Raw genomic sequence first — 15,058 nt, 5'->3', positions numbered from 1 at the left:
TGATCACCAAGACACACTCAGGGGAGGAATTGGTCTAGGAGGTTTTTTTGGATAATGAAATGTTGTGATTAAATTGTTTAATAAGTCAGAAAAAAAGCTGAAAGTTGGTATTTTCCTCTCAAGGATGACTTTAAAATTCTCCTTGCGTAAGCATGGGGTCCTACATGTCTAAAAAGGTTATATGTAATTTGTTCTAGTAGACTTTGAAGAATTTTATGTACACTTATTTCTCTCAAGAATACAATTATTCCTTTTTCTTCCCTCAAATATCTATTAAAATAATATTTAGGAAAAGTATTGAAACCAGGAGAAGGGAGTTTTCTTTGAGAGATCCTGAGCTTTTGTGGAATATGGATCAACTAAAATTATAGTTATGGATGCTCGGCACTAGAAATTTCCATCAGTATTCTAAAGGATATTTCTCTACACCAAAGTGTGTGCTTTTGTTTCTGAAAGAATGTTTGAATAAGAAATTCATAGAATTATCTAGTTTGGAAGAGATCTTCAAAATCATCCAGTCCAACTATCCCCCCCAGCACTACCACTGAAACCCCTAAATCACTACAGCATCACCCAGTACCAGATCCAGATGCCTCTTGAACACCTCCAGGGATGGGGACTCCACCACCTCTGTGGGCAACATATTCCACTGTCTGAGCACCTTAGCAGCATTTATTTTTTCTAATATCTAACCTGAATATCCCATCTCAATTAAAGCTATTTCCTTTTGTCCTCTCACTTCAGGCATGGTAGAAGACATGACCCCCACCTACTACAACCTCCTTTCCAGTGGTTGTAAGCAATGAGATTCCCCTTGAGCTTCCTCTTCTCTAGACTAAACAAACCCAGCTCCTGTGAGAGACTGGACTATTAGTGATTAATTATTCAAAACATATGCCCATTTGAGGAGGCAGGATGCTTTGCTGAGACTTGGTTTGCATCCCTTGAGGGAGAAGGTGAGTTTTTGGCTGTGTAATGGCTAGTCTGCATAAGACAGATGGTGTGAACTATCATCACCTGGGGGCTAAAAACCAGACTTTGAGGCTAATAAGAGCCAAATCCTGCAGTGTGGGATTTTAAGAGGGCTAATTGCCTTCCTTTACAGAACTCTGAGTTGTAAAACTGCCCCATGCTGCTTCCCCCAAGGAAGTTCTGATGGGGCATAACTGGCTCAACTGCACTGATGTAAGAGGCAGCCAAGGTGTCATAAACCATGAAAGATGACCAGATCCATTCCTGAAGCCTTTTACCGAAGGACTGCACATGATCCAAGAGTTTCTGTTGCAAGGGAGCATGTAAAACTTGCCCCCACACAGAAGAGTCACCGGGGCCTTCCCATCTAGCCTGAGTGTATTTTAACTTATCAGATTTTGTGTTTTGGGGGGTCCTTCCCCCGCTCCTGGCAGATCAAGACTGTCACGTCCATCAATAGACAACTAAATTGCAACAATCAGGTCTTGTGAGATCCATGGGTGGTCATTTTGTATGTTTCTCTTCTTATCCTTTCTTTCTCTTTCTTGTCTTTTATTTATACATTTTTTCAGGTTATATTTTTATGCTTTCATATTGCTATGTTATGATAAATAATAACCAAAATGGATACATGTCTGCCCTTCATTGCAACTAGATTGTTCTGAAATAAAATCTGCATCTATCTATATTTATATTATTAGTTTCACTCTAATTTTCCCCACAGGACCTGTTAACAAGAACTAGGGTTACCCTTGCCTTCATCCCCTAGATACCCCTAGTTCTTCATCCCTCTAGACCCTAGAGCCTTGTGGCCTTTCTTTGGACCCACTCTGGTACCTCAATGTCCTTTACAAACTGAGGGGGCCAAAACTGAATGCAGCACTTGAGGCATGACCTGATCATTGCCCAGTGCAGGGGGATGATCTGTTTCCTGGTCTTTCTGGCCACACTATTCTTGATACAGACATTATTTCTTTATTCCAAAATGTGGGGGAAATATTTAAAGAAATGACTCTTGATTCCCTAGTTTTTTCCCCTTATTCTAGATGTATAATGTACACTTTCAGGAGTCAGTGAAATTTCTAAATAGGAGGAATATTTCTGAAATTTTTGAAGGATAAGACATAAACTATCATTCCTTGTAGTGTCTCCACTTAAGCCTCCCTGACAGTTTCAGTGAATTGTTGACAATTTTCTAGCTTATCAGAAGAAAAGTATCATCATTTTAGGCTATTACCCTCACACCCTTTCCACTCAGTTCATAAATCTGTGTGAGAGAAGAATGATACAAATTCTACATCAAACCCTACCTCTTACCACTTATGTTTTGGCAACATCTGACTTGCCCACCTTTTCCTACAGTAATGCAGAGAAATAAGAATGGTGCAGTAGTGCACATCCTGCAGGGTAATGTTCAGTCAGCCTTCAAGGACTTGTGAATATTTTTTGGGGACTCCAGAGAAAATGATTTCTGAATGATCAGCTAATTCCCACCAACTGTGATTCTCAGTGGACACCTATATCTGGACAATGCCCAAATATGCGTGTCTGGGTAGACAGGAAGAAAATGCTTCGTGGCACAGAGAACTGACTGCAGCTTCATGGCATGTGTCCAGGTAATCACATTAGATGTGTTTCTAAAGTGTTATTAAAGCACACCAAAATGTTGTCTGAATTTTAAACATATATAAAAAAACACAGACTCAGTTGCCACCATACACAGATAGAGCTGTCCTTCCAAAGCCAGCTGCAGCAATGAAAATTATCGCTCAGCTATTCAATGAACACAGTAGTAGGCAAATGTTAGTGTCAAATATACTCTAAGTAATTTCAATTAACAATAATTAAATTGTACTTGGTTTAAAAATAGGATGCCAGGAGTGAGGAATAAGATGCACAGCAGCTCTACAGGTGATAAATGAAGATCTGGCCTGCTGCTAACCTGGGTTTTTCAGATTTCTTCTAGGCAATGATAGTATCAGTGGAAACAGCGAGCAGAACAGCAGTTAGCAGGAAGATATAATGTGTAGAGGGAAGGAAGAAGTAACACACACGTTCAGCCTGGTGGAAACAGAATGAACTCAACCTTTTCACAGCAGCTATCTTCCTACTAGCCTAGGAGGAGGGGAAGAGAAGCAGTTGTCAGCCAGGATGAAGATATCACAGAAAAGAACAGCATTACTGCTGTTCTCAATTTTTGACAGCGAGTATATTCATCAGCACAGAGATCATAGCTTCAAATATAACCCAGACAGCTGGATATTGCTGAAATACTTATCTTGGCAGAGGCCTTGTAACTCCAATTTTTTTTCAGGAAGGTGTTTGTTTTCAGCCTGAAGAATTAGTTGGGCAAATACAGAAGCACCTAAGTTTCAGTGATACTCTCAGTAGCAGCTCTCTGTGTACTTGCTGACCTAGAGTCCTTACAGATAGCTAGGCAATTTATGTTCTAATAATAAAATAAAAAAATAAAACAAATAACACCACACTTTGCTTTCCGTGTCTTCCTTAAATGCATAGAAGTATGGGATGATTTTTTAAAGAGTAAAACAGAAATATTAGTAATAATATTTCTTACTGTTAATTTACTGTATATTACATGGTATGAGCAATATACTGTTAGAATTTATGTTTCATTATAATAATTTTGTTTCAAATTAGTTAATTTTCCTTAGCTGCTTCCTTTTGAGGTAGAGTCAAACTTGTTTAGCACTTGAGAGTGTTGTTCCCAATCTGATTTCTGCCAAGCAGGGGAAAATAACAAGACCAGAGCTTTACATATTAGCAGAACATCCACTGATTTGTTACACTCCTGATTATCTCGTTACCATTTATTCTCCTAAACTTGATTTAACCAGGGGAGTCAGGGAGGAGGTGAACCAATAGAAACTGTGACAAATTTGTCTGAATGCATATTGTTCTTTGCTCAGATAGCTGCAGAGAATGGTACTTTTTAGGAAATATGATCTGCTAGTAAGTCTGACACTATGTACATAGAAATAAAAAAAATACAGATAATTCTGAATTAAAATTTTGCTGATAGTAGATGGTGGATGGTAAAACATGCCTTGTTTCTGTTTTGGAAGCATTAATTTATGTTGCTCATCTCATTTCATAGTTTTGTTCTTCCAAAAGTTGTGGTAAATGTTAAACTTAAACCCAAACTTAAAATTTGTTCATGTAAGAAGAGGAAATCATGAAGTGACAAGATCTTCATACTTCATGTTTGATGACTTTTTAAATTATGAGTTTGATGGGCTTTGAATAGCTGAGATACAAACAGTTTGCAGCATAAACCATGGTGGAAGAACACATGGTTTTTCAAGGCTACTGTATATCAGATTTTTCAGTAATTATGAAAATTATTAGGATCAGAATAATCTGTTTAGCTTTTTTCCAGACCAAAAATAATGTGTTAGGCATTTCGTTGGCAGATTTCTTTTTTCGAGTGTCATTTGGGGCAGCTTGCTCAAGTCATGCTCCACAGTGCTTTGATCTTTATTTTAGACATTCCCACAGAATGTTTTTCAAGGATTTTTGCAGTTGACCACTGCGGACAAAGAGCTTGCAAAAGAAATGGCATAGTAAAAGAATAAAACCAATTTTTGAAGGGGGCTGTCAGTGTCCAATTGTTGACACTGATTTGCAGATTGAGAATGATGAAGGACTATTCTGAAAATCTGGCTGCAATATCCGTCTGAAACCAAGTGAAGCTGCCCTAAGGAAATCAAAATCTTCTTTATGATTTAAATAATAATTCAACCATTCTCTATCTTTAAAACAAAATTATCAGAAATATAATCTTCATATTCTCAATTTTTCCTGGAGCAGAGAGCAGCATTTTCTTGTTGATCATCACAATAACCTCTTTTTTTTCTTTTTTGTTCCAATGGACTTCATAGTTCAACTCGAATATTAGATAGATATATAATAAATCAATGACTTGAGGTTATGTGTATTGTTTACCCAATTGACCAAATTGTTCCTGGTAAACTGTCCTTCTCTATTTTAGCTGCTAATAATACCCACAGCATGACTTGAGGATTAATTGTCTATTTAGTGCTGTTGTTCAGAGGAACAGTGGAAAACTTATGCTAATAAATTACTTGATTAGTGTCATTTGACACAATGCGAATAATTTGTCAGTGGCAAGTGTTTTTCCTCTTGGGAGAGTGAAGGTTAAGCAGAGACAAAATAGAAAAGCAAATTTGTGAACATCAGCATCATTATTCCTGGAAAAGAACATGAAAATCTTTCTCTCCTTCTTCTATCATGGAGATTCTTGTTTGCTTTTTGATAACCTTTCCTGATGACCAAACTTTTTTTATATTTTTTGACTTCTAAAGGACTAAAAATGCTACTCAGATTCTAAGAAAATGAATGCCAAAATATTTCCATATTTTGGATTATAGCAATTGTTGTCCTTAAAGAAGAAATACACTACAGTACAAATATTTAAAAGAAAAATGTGGATTATTTAAAAAATTGTTTCAAAGTAAAATCTTTTTTAGAAATCTTTTGCTTTCTTTCTTTTTTTCCCTCCTAACTCTAAATGGAATCTTGTTATTTCCAACAGTTGACCTAATATAATCAGTAGGATAAGAATTTTTCCATCTTGATAGAATCCATTTGAATGGTAGTTTTTACAGGCCATCTGTCCTTTTAAAGCAGTGGGACATACCAGAGCGAAAATGGTTTAATGAATATATAACATAATATTGTTTACATTCTGTAACTCTGCCAGATCTAAATAAGAATTCTGTTTTCATTTGTTCCAACAAGACGTTTTTGTGTAGCTACTGTTGTAGCTATTATACAAATGCAGCACAAAAAAGTGCCTGGTATTCTTTGCTTGAGGTTTATTACATGAGATAGAAATGCAAGGGATAATTTGTGGTCATAAATAAAAAGCAAAGTAAATTAAAGGGTAGTGGATATGACAGGTAGTCGTTGCAGCATATTTTCAGCTTTATAACTGCTCCTTAGGAAGGTTTCATGGATTATGAGGATTGCAGAAAGATATTTTGATGCTGATTTTCCAAATGCTGAGTGTCAGCATAAGGGAGAGAAGAGTGACCAAAACCAAACACACAGAAATAAAAGGGCAGTGACAACTGTCATCATGAAGAAGTCAGAAGTGAAACTGATCTTTCTTATTTACTATAGGAAGAGTTTAAAATGCAAGTGGAATTGAAGACCAGTTGCAGAAGTTTGCTGTTACTGCAAAAGGAAAGAAGTGATAAACGCATTCAGATATATGAATCATGTGGTTAAAAAGACAAATCTGTTGTTTGAACTGTCATACAAAATTCAGAATGGTTAGCAACAGAACACCAATCTTGTTCACAGAAAAGATTTTTGCAATAAATGGAATGTAAAATAAGTGAGAATTTTAGTTGAATGAAAATATGTCTTAGACATCTTTCACTGATTGATTCTGAAAATATAACTTGCAGTGTTGCTACGTTTCCTGACTCTTTTTCCAGGTGATTTATACAGTTCTACTCAGCTCCATTTGAGAATAAGCAGTTGTCATAAATCACTGCAAAGCATTCTCAGACCTCTGCTTTGTAAAGAAAACAAAATACAGAAGTTTTTTCCTGGGATTCAAGCTTAAAGAAGCCAAATGTTGCCTTATTAACCAAAGTTCATTTTATAAAATATCTTTCTACAAACAGACTGGATAGTAATTAGGAATAATCTTGAATAACACTGTCTTTCTTTTGAAATAAAAAGGAACTATCCAGTTCTATTGCATGAGTGTTATTTATGTGTTGTAGACTTTCAAATGCCATAGAGAGATGGTGTCTTTTAAACGAAATAATAAACAAGAAAATATAATGCAACTTATTAGATAGTTCAGGAACCAGGAGAAGACCTGACATCAATATTTAAACCAACAGTTTGTTAAAAGGAGTCTCATGAAAGTTAGGGAAGCAAGTTACCTGAGAGAGTTACCTGTCTGGGTCTTCATGGGGCTAGAAATAGTTGAACTTAGAGCAGGAAACAAGCAGAACTGTGAATCATGTGAGAAGGGAATTTGATCAAGGCATAGTGAATAGAGACATGCAGAGCAATTAGGAAAATGATTTCTTAACCTGAAAAGAAAGTCCTGTCATTTTAAAGCTGGAAGTCTGCATATTTTTTACGTTGTATTCTAGTTCCAGAGAGAGTAAGGATGTGCATAGTAGGAAGAAGATCAGAAATTATAAAGGTTACATTTTCTTTCATTTAGACTTCATTGTTCCAGACAAGTGAATTCTTGACATGTTTGGTGGACCAAAACAGCTAGCACCCCAAACACTAAGAAATCTGGCAGTGTCCAGATGGAATGATATATCCTGCACACATTCACTGACAACCTGGCTGTATTACAAAAAATAGAAGAGTTTTAATGCTAGATTGCTTAAGAAGAAAGAATGACTAAGATGGTGAGATCTGCTTCCAGTGGGAAAAGATTTGCTTTGCAAATGCCCTAAGAGATCAAGAGCATTGACAAGAGATACATACAAATAAGATATTTCGAAAAAGGCGAAGGGGAGCTACTCTTAAAACTTAGTTCCAAGGTTCCAAAAACCAGAGAAATCTGGATGTGATTTTTTCTTTTCCTAGGCTCAGGACTGATGACTTATTGTTAGTCATCCACCCTTGTCAGCTGGTGAAACATCAGGCAGTAAGCAATATCATTTCACACTATTCTAACATCAATGTAGTGGTCATTTGCCCCATCTGTCTCACAAATATTATTGGATAGAGAAAGCATTTCCTGTGAGCAATGTTGAAAAGGCTTTAAGAATCAGGTGAACAGCACCTGTGGCAAATATCACAGAAATCAAAGACTGCTACAGACAAAACAGAGGAAGGAAACAGAAGAATTAAACAGAATACTTCTGCTGTGTCTTGGAAGACACTCTGCTTCAGCCCTATTCCTGCCATTTCTTCTGATCAAAAAGATGAAATCTACACTAAGGCTATAACAGAGTGGTGTATTTTTAAGACAGAAATATTGCAGAGTACATTCTTACACGATATCATGGTGCAGTGGAAGAGCAAGCCCTGTGTATTGTTATATGCTTTGGACACCCCCACATTGTTGGATCCTGTAACTGCTGCTAAACCTGAGACCATTCACTGTATTCGCACCTTTCAGTCCTTGGTGACTCCTTTTACACTGTGTTTCCCTGCACTGGGAAGTTACTCAACATAAGTTTAAAAAAACAGGCAGGCTAACCATGCTAATGCAGAGCTCAGCTGGAGGGAATTATCAGGCCTTCTCAGCAAAGGTAAATTAGTTCACATTCATGGAGCTGCAAGAGCTCTGTGCAGCTGCTCTTTGGCTGCTCCTGGTACCTGAATTAGATCATTTAAACTGTCTAAATTTACCAGGATGCTACAGTGCCATCTGAAGTATGGATATAGCCTACCTCTGGAGCAATAAGGACATCTTAAATTCAGTGCAATAACCATGAAATCTCTAAAGCTCTCCAACTGGAATAATTGTTCTGCCTTTGAAATTTCTTCTTTAATTTCAAACCTATAGCAAGGCAGTGTTCAGTAAAATCAACATTAACAGATAGTTCCCTAAAGCCACTGGTTTATTTAAAAGGCAGGATAAAAAGTAGCTGTCTGTGTTATCACCACATATTAAGTATTTGTGTCTCTGGTTAAGTGGCAACCAATGTAAAAATAGTTACTTCTAGAGGTTTCTCTCCCTGCTGTTCTAGCTTATTCTAATTAAACGTTTGATTTTTAGATTTGGGAGATTATCTCCAGTATTAGGCCCCTACTTGCATGGGTTTGCAAATCAAGAGACAAAAAGCTTTTTAATGTCCTTTTTTTTTAGGTGTTATGTTAACTCTAATATTCCAGTGTGGATATTGTTACTTAAATCCCATAAGCACCTCTACTGAAACAAAATATTTTCCATAAGGCCTAAGTAGCTTTCTGTTCTGACAACACAAAATCAGACGGAGTTGGAACATGATATTCTTCCTGTACAGGTTAGGCTGTTCTTGCAATACAAAGAAACTCTGAAGAAATAAACACTGCTAAATGTCATCACATGTTACCGTCACATGGAATTCAATTTGAGAAGACTGCTTATTTGCCAGTGTAATTAGATTGCATTTCCTACAGTAGAAAGATGCTTAGCCTTAAGGAGCTAGGGATGCAATTTCTCTGAATGACTGCCTTATGGTTAGAAATTGCCTCAGGAGAAAAAGCAACAACTGTATTTTTGTGCTCAGTGGTGCAAATAGAATATAGATATCCATCCCATGACTATTTAATAGACATTTTGAAGAAAGCTTGTTCTTGATCTTTTATAGCCATTATAAGTGTTTTGTCAAGACGAAAGTTGGCAGATAAACATGGATTGGATTATCAACATTAGAGAAGATAGTGTCTATTAATAACTTCCAGCTAATATAACTTTCTATGCATTTGCAACCACTTTATTTTGTGTGCAATTGGTGAGCAAGCATGTGCTTCTGTCTGTGAGAGTGTGCTTGTATGCATTACTTAAATTCTCCCAAAGATTATATTGGTGCATTCTACAAAGAATACACAATGAACAAACCATCAAGGCTAAATAGTCTGACTGGTTAAAATGATGCACAACACTAGGGGCCCTGAATTTTTCATAAAAGACTTTTAATTTTGTCAATTTTCATTTTTGGTGACACAACATTTTCAATGACATCTTTCAATACTCAAATAATCTGAATACTCAGCATTAACAAATATTTGGATCAGTTAGTATAAAAAAAAATCACTATTAAATTAAAGGTAGCCCAATTTCTACCAAAAAAACGTGTTAGTGAGTGTAAACACCTTTGCTGAGAGGACAATGATTTTGCTGGATAGACTTGTCTGTGGAATTCCTTGAGGTTTAGACTTGGGGGCAGTCTCTTTCTGCTGATGACACTGGTGCAAATAGCAGGATCATGCTAATGAAACGCAGATGACGCAGAGTTGAGAGACAAAATCAGCACAGAAGAGGATTGGAATATTTGACAGGGAGATGAGGGCAGAGAGCTGTGAGCAGACAGCGGGTGGCAGAGCTGCAGGCCCACTAAGACCGTCCTTATGAATATGAAAAGCACCTAAGCCCTGGGAGGAGAAGAGAGAAGCATCCTTCTGAAGGAATAGGGGAACAAAACACTCAAAAATCTCCCACCATTTGTCAGCTTTTTTAGTGGAGCTTGCTCATTTTATGAAAACAACTGTCTAATATTGATGCTTATGATGCCAGGAAACCATTTTTGTGTTTTTATGTTTAGTAAGTGTTTCAAAAGTAAAAAATCTTGAAGTTGCACACAGTAAAAGAACAAATATAAAAAAATGCTGCATTAAAACTACTAAAAACCGCTCTCAGAAAATGTCATGACATAACAGTCAGTCTGAGATCTGGTCACGTTTTGGCTTTGAAGATAGTTTTTAATTTCTAATTAAATTCCACTGTTATACCAGTACCAATATTTGGAACCAAAATGCAAATGCATATTACCCAGTGGAATAGGTTGAGAGTGGGGAAAAATACTCCTTTATCAACTCATCACAGTACTGCTCAGACATGAATAAAGTTTATTCAAGAAATCAATAAAATCCAATATTTTTGTGGTACTGAGGCTTATAGTACAATAGGAAATACTTTTCCTTAGGTAGAGGTCATGATTCAAAGCTAGTTTAGAGACATCTGTTTTGAAATTGTAAGAGTGAAGAAACATGTTTTAACATGCCTGCTCTTAGACTGACGGTAAAAAACCCCAAAATGGTAGAATTAAGAAAATATTGTCTTTTAAAGTAACTGAAGTTTTAAATTAAACCATTATCATAAGGAAATACTCCCACATGCAAAACTAAAAAAATCTGAGCTCTGTGGATAGCTCTTTGTATCCTATTGAAGGTAAAAGTTGTGAATGCTGCTTCAGTTCTTGAAATACCTGCTTCACTTCTCTCCTGTGATTTGTCTGCCACTTGACATGAGTAACGAATATTTCTGATGACCTCTGCACTTCTAATCAATGAGCAATGAGTGGATAAAGAATAGATTCAGCAAATGACAGAGGATCTTAAGAGTGACAGTTCAAGAAACCCAAAGAAAATACAGACTGCAGTAACAATATTATTATTATTATTATTATTATTATTATTATTATTATTATTATTATTATTATTAATACTTGCACATCGTTTTCTGTACTTATTTCCTCAGTTATATCACTAATAAAATATTTAAAGCATAATACTGAAGTACAGAGAAATGCCTTTGAGGTTATTTTTTAAAGCGAAGCAGTTATGAGCAAAATTCCAAGAATTTAAGAATTTCTTGAAAATTCATTTGAAAACTGAAAATGAAGTAAAAATGTCTAAACGTGAAAGAAGCTATCCTATATTCTTTGAGAGTGAGACAATAAATAAACAATTTATAGAAATCACTAGACTTAGTGCTGTGAGAAAAGTGAATGTTACCCTAATTTACAACTTTGCTAAAGTATTTTTGTTCTTAAATATTTTTATTATTTTATGTGACTTGATAAAACAGATTGTTTCAATTTTAAGTTGGTTTAATTTCAAAATATCCTTTATTGGTAGTTGAAAACTGACATTTTAAGCTCATAGGCAACATGAAACCACCATTAGTTTAGGTGCAGATGATATTTTATATAATGAATACTTTGCTTCTTTGTAGATCTATGTTTCAAATATTTCAGAAGTGATTTAGCTGAAGTGATATTTTAGATCTGTGTCCGAACATAGCATTTTCACAACTAATTCTGAACCAATTCCAAACATGTTGTTTCAAGACAGCAAAACCCCCTATTTTTAACAATATTTTTATGTTCTTTAGTCACAGTAACCATATATATCACTTACACAGATAGCTCCAATACATAGCTGCATATGTACACAAAATAACTTGCCTCACTTTTTTTTTTTAAAGCATTTTTCCCTGGCTATTGGAATTTATACTGCTATCCAGTACTGCCTTGATCTTTGAAAAAATGGTTCAAACCATTGTAAATTTTAATTACACTGTTTTTTAAAGTCTGAATTGGCTATTAAAAAAAAAAGGAAATTTATTATTTTAACCATGCAATATACACATTTCTTAGCTTAATGAGATATATTTGCTTTATATATTAACACTCATGATAGTGAAAAAACCTTAAATAAACAAAGTGACTGAGCAGAGTGAAGAGCCCTGCTCACTTACATAGATATCTTAAAATTATATATCCACTTAGTGCCAAGAGATTAAGATAATTGCTTCATACAATGTGAGCTTTTATAAAAGGCTTTTCTTCCCACTGTGACATGAAGCTTTGAAGAGGGTTTCCACAGAGATATGAAGATTCTTCTTATGAAAGGAGATGCTCAGACTTCAAACATTTTTCATATTAATGGAAAGAAAAATAATCGCAGAAATGATAAGCTTGCTCCAAAAGCGAAATTCAAGACTGTAATATGTACATCCAACAAACACCAGGAGAAACAAAGTGTTCTCCTCATCAGACAACATAAATATCTCTATTATGAGTCTGTCTTCAGTAGAAATAAATCTTTCAGCAGAGCTTACTGTAGATTTCACAGTATTACAGATTTTTCTCCAGGTAACAGATCAGATAATTTCCAAGCTCTGTATGGAAATCTCAAAATTTCTGAGTTGAGTAGGATAGGTTCTGCCTCCTGAAGCTGGCTTTACTTGGTAGCTAAAGTAAGTTCTGCCAGTTGTGGGAAATGTTATACAATTTTCCAGACAAAACTAAGCTGACAGGCTTAAACTCTGTCCAGCTCCCTTAGAAGCAAGAGATAGAAGGGACAGAGGTCAAAGCTCCCCTTGAGTTCTGTCTCATGCTCCTCGCTGCTAGAAGTGCAAGGGCTGGCTCCTGCCATCGCCCTTTTTCCCCTGAACTCCTGCCCCTTCTGTGAAGAGGAACTAGGAACCATCACTGCTGAAGGCCAACTAAGAAAACTGCTTCCTGACATTCAAAAAAACTTATTACTTATTGAAATACCTGGCCATTCTTCTCTATCCCTGTCAGGGAGCAGTGAGGGTCAGATACTGAGTGATGGGAAGCCAGGACTTGACAGTGACCCAACACAGGCTCTGCCCTTTGGGTAAAATTCCTACAGAAACTTCTTCAAGCCATACATCTGTGTGTCTCTGGAGAGAAAAATATATCATGATAGTAAAGTGAAATAAAACCAGTGTTTCTTCAAAAAGGGACTTTTGTTTGACCTAAAAATTCCAATATTTCAAAGCGAACAAACAAACTAATACAAAACCTCCATGCAAATATAAACCTGAAAATGTTTATATAATTTTAAATTATTAAAGTCAAAGAAATGCTTCAAGAAACAAACAGGCAAACAAAAATACAAATTTTTACTTTCCATGTTGATAATTTTTTTCTGTTTCTAACAACATGGGGGGTTTTGCATGTTTTGGTTTTGACAAAGCTGCTTTTATAATCAACACCTGCTTTATTGAAAAAGTTTCTGTATGCCTTACTGGAGGATTTTGATTTGCAAGGAAGAGTATATGAAGAACCACATTCTCTGGCTGGGTTCATGAACATTATATATTGGAAAAAAAAGATCATCAAAACATTTTATATGATGCAGACACTATGAAAAAAGGAAGCAAAGGGAAAAAATGGAATGTGATACAGGATCAGTATGAGATGTGGAAAAGAAAAAATTATGTGAGAACTAGATTTATGGGTAGAGCCAGATCTTGTTCAGTTTGAAACTTGAGGGACTGACTGAGATTCAGCTAGCTATTATGAAAACTGAAAACTAAAAGAGTATACTTCAAATACTCCTTTCAGAGACAAATAAAAGAGTTTTATAAACTTTTTGGGTGAAATATATATGCGAATAAGTATAGCAAGTATTTCTTGCTATACTTATTCGCATATTTAAATATAGCCTCATATATGTTTGTATGATATGTACATATTCAATCTGATTCAACCATTATAAGAGCCTGTGAAGAGTGCTGATGATGGATAAAGAGGACAACTCAGACCTCTCACAGAACTGCCTCCACTTGGAGCACATTGTTTTTTAAATGTCCACGGTAAATAAATGGACTGGGAAAGCCAAAGTTACTGTTTTGTTCTGAAGAAAGAGTAGGTATGGTATTCTATCTACAGTATTCTTCCCCAGATTATAGTTGATAAGTAGATTCAAGTGCAGTGAAGTAGTAATTGCAAAAATAATGATATTCAGAGTACAGTGTAATGCAATGATTTTATCTTTCTTCACATAGTATAGGAAACAACTTCCAGATATTATTACCCTGCTGCTCATTCCACTTTACTTCCTCAACCATACAGTTGTCAGTCTGTGTGCCAGAGAAGACAATCACTAGTGGGCTAAGAAGGATAAAAGCCAAGTCTGAAATGACCATATTGCTAGTAATTTTAAACAAAAGATCAAAGTGATGGGATGCTGGCTGAAAAACTGAGGGATCAAAAGACTGCTGTTGAAGACCTGGGCTTTGTTTCAAGACATTAAACTAATTTCTTCTTGTCATGTTATGAAGAATTTTTAAAATATAATTAATATTTTTAATATATATTGTTCAATAATAATGAAAGCACTACTGGTGTAATCAATGGAGGTAGAATCTAGGTCTGGAAATCAATCACTAGAAGAGGCAGAGTAAAGAGGGACTTTATATCTGAAAGTCAAACTGTTCCACATGTTCTGGTTATGTTCATGAATGTTGTATATTAGAAAAAATATCATCAAAGTGCCTGAGGAACGATCTGCAGTACAGGTTCATGATGAACAAAAATTTTAAATGGGATTTTATTGAATTGTTTTTGTACTATGTCAGTAATTTGACTTTTTCCATGAACAGTAAAAGGGAATGCATAGGAAGAGCAACATGACTATTGCTTTAGAAATAATAGTATTATACTGTACTGTTTCCAAAGCAATATATGACATTGTTTTCGTGTGATTCAATTAACTTGGGCTCCTTTTCAATTGGTTATTTTCTACACCTGAATTTCAACAGAAAAAAAAAATTCAACATAAAACAACTTTAGCTATTGATTTTGTGTTTTCT

This window comes from Fringilla coelebs (genome assembly GCF_963513975.1).
Source record: "Fringilla coelebs genome assembly, chromosome: 1".
Classification (NCBI taxonomy): domain Eukaryota; kingdom Metazoa; phylum Chordata; class Aves; order Passeriformes; family Fringillidae; genus Fringilla; species Fringilla coelebs.
Note: the sequence above shows the minus strand (reverse complement) of the source record.